General features: G+C 41.2%; 1 long non-coding RNA gene across 1 annotated transcript; it reads left to right on the top strand.

Moving 5' to 3' along the window:
• Positions 1-1408: 1408 nt before the first annotated feature.
• On the top strand, positions 1409-5377 carry LOC119864269. Its single transcript, XR_005368282.1, has 3 exons — positions 1409-1512; positions 2490-2591; positions 5114-5377. It is a non-coding gene; the product is annotated as an uncharacterized LOC119864269 (long non-coding RNA).
• The last annotated feature ends 1168 nt before the right edge of the window (positions 5378-6545 follow it).

Genomic DNA, 6545 nt, shown 5'->3' with positions numbered 1-6545 from the left:
TATCATCACAACCTGAAATCATCTCATTTATTAATTTATTTTGTATCCCCTCTCCTAAGATGTAAGTTTCATAACAGCTCTGCTGTTATGTTTTTCTTCATCTCTATATCCCAATTTCCTCACATATAGTGGGTATTCAATAAATAATTGTTGGATACATGAGGGCTTGGAGTAGGATGTGACCCTTCATCCTCAATACTCTATACCTACTTCCTTGTGGTCTCTTCATTGTGAGGTTTTGATGGTAGTTGGTGCTGGGATTCTGGAGGAAATTGCTCTGCATAGATCATATAAAGAATTTGAGGAACTGTTTTGCTTATAAGAGAGAGGTAGAGAAAGCAGAGGAGGAGGAAAAGGTTGGAGTAAAGAAGATAGAGAAAGATAAAGCTTGAGAGAGAGAGCAAATCAAGAGATGCAAAACCTTGAGAATTAGCAGAAATATTGAGAGAGTACTTCCTATGGTCATGAAATGGGGAATTCAAGGTAATTTTGTCTAGCTGTCATGGTTAGGGAGATAATTAATCTTTGATACATAAAGAATTGTGCCATAATAGAGATATGCTGAAGTGTGAAGGAAATGGTTAAGAAAAGATTAAGACTATGCATTAGATGTGGGAAGGGGCTTTTCTCTAAAGTCTTTTCATATTGTACATAACAACTAAGATAAAGTAATTGTGAATGAAGAGTGTTTCAAGAAGAGAAAACAATATGTATAAAAGCATAGTGGTATGAATCAGTCTTCACATTAAATATAATAATTCAACCGAACTTTACTGAGTGCCCACTAACTGCCAGGCTCTAGTCCAACAGGAAACTGCAGGGGTGCAGATAGTCTGGCAGCAGCATAGGGTAAAAATTCAGACTATAGGCTCTGGAGTCTGACACGCTTGAATGCACATCTTGTCTCCTCTACTTGTGAATTGTGCAAATGTGGGTAAGTTATTCACTTCTCTGTGCCTTGGTTTCCTCACCCATCAATACTTGTGAGTATTCATAAGAAAATGTATGAGCACTTTGCCCAATGTTCTGTATGTGATCAGATGCCAGCCACCAGTACTTCTTCAACATTTTTAATGTGGTATAAATGAGTACATATTACTTGTGTGAGTGTACAAGATAATAAACTTGTAAATGCTGAGAGATCTTTTTTTGTGAATCATTATGGGGAAAATAAGCTTTTTCAAACTCCTCCTGGGAGTAAGGGTGGGGATTCTTGATCTCATTCCATTGGTTACAGGAGAGTTTTCACACAGAGACAGCACACATTTGCCTCTCTCCAGAGGGGTGGGGATTGTTGCTGTGTGGATACATCTGCATCACAGCTTTTTGGGTAAAGTGGTCACTCCCTACTGGTTTGTTATCATGCTAAATGTGTCTCCTCCCTTCCTTTCTGGATATTTTGCAGCTGTTCCTGGAAGGAGACCCAGTTGAAAGGGGTTGTTACTGACCAGGAACAGCTGGGATCTTTTAATGATCTGTCAGCAGCTCCTAGCAAAGTTCCAGCACCCTGAGGTAATGGTGGGGATGGGGAAATCATTGTTAGGAGGAACTGATTATGCAACAAGCTGAAAGCCCCTTTGAAATCAGGTGACATAGCTATTGAGATGCTAGCACTGGAGAAGGACCTGGGGAAGGCTGATGAGGGAAGTTCCTCTCAGGGGATGACCTGAGGCAAACAAATTAGATCCTGTGGGAGAGTCCAGTATAGGCAGTGGGGGAGAAATCCTGGGGCCAGGAAATTACAGGCTCATAATTAGCTGGTCAGAGCAATCAATAGTCATGTCGATTGTCATTTGCTTGCAAATTGCACACCTGGTATCCCTTAGAAAATCTTGGCCACTAGACTTACATTACCGGCTTCTGAAGGTTAGAACAGTAATTACTTTGTGTACCATCAGTCATCGCAATATCAGCCCAAACAAAGATCCTTGCTATCTGGATTCCAAAACAGAGTACAAAGGACCCAGCAAGTTAGTTTGGATATGCTAGAGGCAGAGGGGTACTTCCTTTTGCTTTGTTTGATGGTCCCATTTGTTTGGTTTTCAGAAAGACTGACGAATAGCTAAGAGATATCAGACATGGAGGTTTAGTCCTTGAGGGGAGTTGTTCTTTAAAAAATTTCCCAAGATCCGAGATTACCACACTAAGTTTTCAGCAAGCCCCACTCACCTTTTATGTTGTTGTTGGAAGGGACAAAAACCCAGCTCAAATTAATAAATGAGAAAGTTTTTGTGTTAGTGGAAATTTAAGCCAAAGGAGATTTTGTTTATTGGTAAATTCCAGAGGATGACTAGCCTTGGGCATGGCTCAATCCAGAGTCTCATGATGGCTTCAGGACTCAGTATTTCTCTATTGTCATCTCTTAGCTTTACGTTTTCCTGTCTTGTTCATTATGTGGGAGGTTTCCCTTAAAAGATGGCAGAGAGAGCTAAGCCTTTATTCTACTAGCTGCACAAATGCAACCTAAAGGGGGAACTTCTTTCCCACAGGTTTCAGTGTAAGAGTGCTAAGGGATGCTTATCAGCTGAATTGCACTATGTCCATCTTGGAATGGATCCTGGTTCCTCTTCCTAGCAAAGCCTGAATCGCAGGTGAGTATGTCCTTGAAAGGGGTAATAGGGTCATTTCCATATGAACCACATGAATGGAAGTGGGACTATGGTGGTTCCCTCGTGGCAAATTGGGGTGCAGTAAACAGAATGTTAATGAATGTGTGCTAGGAAGGTAAAAATTACAGATATTCTACTTCATACCTAGACTGGGTTTCAGGTCTGTGTTGTTCTTCTAATCACAAATCCCCCAACAGTGGTCTAGTTCAATTCAATAAACATTCAGCAAGTACTTATGTGTCAAGATTCATGAGAGGCTCTGGAAAAGCAAAGATAAATGAAACTTTTGCTGTTAGAGATCTCAGTTTGGTGACTAAGATGATACTAGTAAGGGAGGTTCTGTAGTGGTGGGATGGACAAAGTTCCATGAAAATTCTGAGAAGGAAGGCACCTGAGTGGCTCAGTGGTTGAGTGTCTGCCTTTGGCTCAGGTTGTGATCCTGGGGTCCTGGGATCAAGTCCTGTATCAGGCTTCCCGTAGGGAACGTGCTTCTCCCTCTACCTGTGTCTCTGCCTCTTTCTCTCTCTGTGTCTCTCATGAATAGATAAATAAAATCTTAAAAAAAAATACAGAGAAGGGAGTACTTAACATTGATTGAGGGGCAGCAAGGTGCTAAGAAGACCCCCTTAGAGGTCATTCAAGACTTTGAGTCTTGAAGTTTGATGAGGATTTTTTTGAAGGAGCTGAAAGCAAGTATTCCTAGCAGAGACGCTGGCATATGCAAAGGTACAGAGGTGCATCATATGGTTAAACATGGATGAGCAGGGAAATAGCACTTGTTGGTTGTAACAAAAGTCCATGTGAAATTATAAATTCCCAAATTTGAGCAGGGGCATATAGTAGGCAGATTCTAAGATGATACCTAATGATTAATACCCTTGTATAATCTCTCCTTTTTGAGTGTGGACAGAATCTATGAATATGATGACCTGTTACTCAGTGATTAGGTCATGTTATATAGCACAGTTGACTTTAAAAAAGGCTTAGTGGGCCTGGCCTAAGCACATGAACCCTTTAGGAGCAGAAAGTTTTTACCAGCTAGTAGCAAAAGCTAAAAATGGATGTGCTCACATGGGAAAGACCTGAGGGTGGCCTCTGGCAGCTGAGAGCAATCTCCAGTTGACAGCCAGCAAGAAAACAGGGACCTTTTTTTCCTACAACCACAGGCAATAGATTCTACCTACAACCAGAAATGAACTCAAGGTAGTTTCTTTCCCAGAGCCTTCAGAAAATAGCTCAGCCTAGGTAGCACCTGGATTTTGGCCTTGCAAGACCTTCAGCAGAGAACTCAGTTGAGTTTGCTCAGTTTTTTAAAATAGAATTGTGAGTTAATAAGTGGGCGTTATTCTTAAGTTTAAATTATTTGTTCTGCATCAATAGAAAACGAATAAGGGAAAGAATAATGCAGAGTTCCTCATTAGATTGTACCTATTTCATTCTAAGACTCTCTCAGAGGTATAAGCTCCTCAGGGCTGGGGTTGTGTCTGTTTTATTTACCAATGGATAGCCAGCACCTATCACTCTGTCCAGTACATAGAAGACAGAAAAACAAGAATCAGTTGAATGAATGGATACATGAATAATTAACTCTAATTACTATTAGATGAAGGCTTCACTTTGTACATCCTCCAGATGCTAGTGAGCATATAGCCTGTCTGTGTGTGCACCATCCTGCCTGCAAGCCTAAATTCCCCAAATGACCCAGCTCACAGCAGCTATGTGCCCATTGTTTCAGTCAACAACTTATTTTGGAATACCAGTCCTACTCATAGTATTGTGCTGGGCTTTCTGCAGGTAGAACTCAGAAGCAAAAAGACCTGCATCCTTTCAAGAAGATCACTGACTTACTGGGGAGTCAAAATCATTGAAGAGAATATAATTAGAGGTGGTGTTAGGGGAAGGAAAGCAAGGGATTTGTAGAAGTCCTGGGTTGAGGAGTTGGCTCCGCTGCTTACCAGCTATGTGACCTCAAGTTATTACATTCTCCTTCTGGGCTTCAGTTTCCTCATCTCTCAGGGCACAACAGTAATATTTATCTCTCATAGCTGTTGTGACACTCATACAAAATGCTTGAGAAAGTGGTTTGCAAACTGTGAAGTTATTACTCCATGTTAGTAATAAAAGATCACAGGAATGTTAAAGATACCCTGGGACATGCTAGAGAGAAACCAGAGGAAGGCACTGACTTCAGGGAACACTCAGGCAAACCAAAGAATTCCAGTAAGTTTTGTGCAAAGTGTGGTGGCTTAGGTTGAGATTTCAAAGAGGTCATGGGTGTGGTTCTGTAGGAGGATGCTAGGGCATGGAAAGAGGTGGGGTGACTCTGGGGCAGAGTTATATCCAGAATTCATTTTCTAAATCACTCAATGCACAAGCTTGAAAGGTTCTTCTCCTGCTGGGAGCCAACTGTGTTCAACAAGTGCTATAAAATTTGGCAGACTATGAACCCAGAGACCTTGAGATTCTTATATTGTTTGAGGTTTCCATTTTTTTTTTTTTCACAGTGGCTGGAGCAATCCAATACCTTCTGAAGAGTTTGGAAAACAACTCTGATCACAGTATAAAAGCAGATTGCTGCATTGGATTACCAAATATTTTCTTGATAGACTGATGGGGCCAGTCAACAGGATCAACTTGAATTTCTTTCCTGCCAGAAAGGAATGCCTAGAAGCAGAGCCCCCTTGTGTGTGTGGCATCACCAGGGGCTTACTCCAGTTACCTCAGGCCTTAGGTTTGAGGTAGTCAGAGGAAAAGCATATTCCTCAGTCTTGCGGTACGTACTCTTGGGGTACCTGCTTTCTGTTTGGTAAACTACTAACTGTACTTTGACACTACAGGGGGGTATACAAGGGGGAGATACTGAAGAAATGTTTTAAGGTGACTGCAGGATAATAACAGTGGCAAGAAGATAGCAAGAATAAATTCAGAATGATGTGGATCCCAGGCAAAAGCTTTGGGCAGACTGAATTTAGTAAGAGGCATCAGCTCCAGGATGGTGATGGACCATCTGTTGGTTTGTCTGTTTTATATCCCTTCCTTCTTCTTCTGGTAATATAACCTTTCGCTTTGCTGGGTCTTTGGTAAGACTTAACTAGCTATCTCTTCTACCCACAAGGGTGGCCATATGACTTAGAATGTTCAGGAAAATACTCGAAACTTCTAGGCATAGTGACTCAAGAATGGACACATGTTCCCAGGCTGGACCCATCAACTGAAACACTCTCTGATGCCCTTTTGACATAGATATTAGGGAATGTATTGTTTGTCATGCTGCTAGGGTTGCTAGGCTAGGTCTTGAGCTACTAGAAACCATCATGAATAGACACTATAGAGAGAAGCACATCTAAGACAAGGAGAGAAATAGAGACCTGATGACTTATTTTGAACTTCTAGGTCTAGAACTATCTGAAGTCACTTATATGACTTCCCTGTCATATGAGACTAAAATTTCTGTTTTCAATAAGTCAGTTTATCAAGCATCTATCTACTCCTTGCAACTGAAAATGTTTTTGTGTTTAAAGATTTTATTTATTTATTCATGGGAGACACAGAGAGAGAGGCAGAGACATAGGCAGAGGGAGAAGCAGGCTCCCTGGGGGGAGCCCGCTGTAGGACTCAGTCCCAGGACCCCAGGATCACAACCTGAGCCAAAGGCAGATGCTTAGTGGTTGAGCATCCACTGAGCCACCCAGGTACCTGCAATTGGAAATGTTTTAAATGATATAATTACCAAACCCAAAGATAAAAAAGCTTCCTACCTTAGCATTACGCACATTAACTCATTAGCCTAGAGTCATGCAGGCATTAAGATCGACATCATTCTAAATGTTAGCAGACTACCAAAATACATTTATTCATCTATTAATAAGTAGTACTGAGGTACATGCATGAATCAGGTGCTATGGATGTAGAAGTTATTATTGTATATTTCTTTTC

Source organism: Canis lupus, chromosome 13 (genome assembly GCF_011100685.1).
Source record: "Canis lupus familiaris isolate Mischka breed German Shepherd chromosome 13, alternate assembly UU_Cfam_GSD_1.0, whole genome shotgun sequence".
Lineage (NCBI taxonomy): Eukaryota > Metazoa > Chordata > Mammalia > Carnivora > Canidae > Canis > Canis lupus.
Note: the sequence above shows the minus strand (reverse complement) of the source record. Positions and strands in the feature narration are given on the sequence as shown.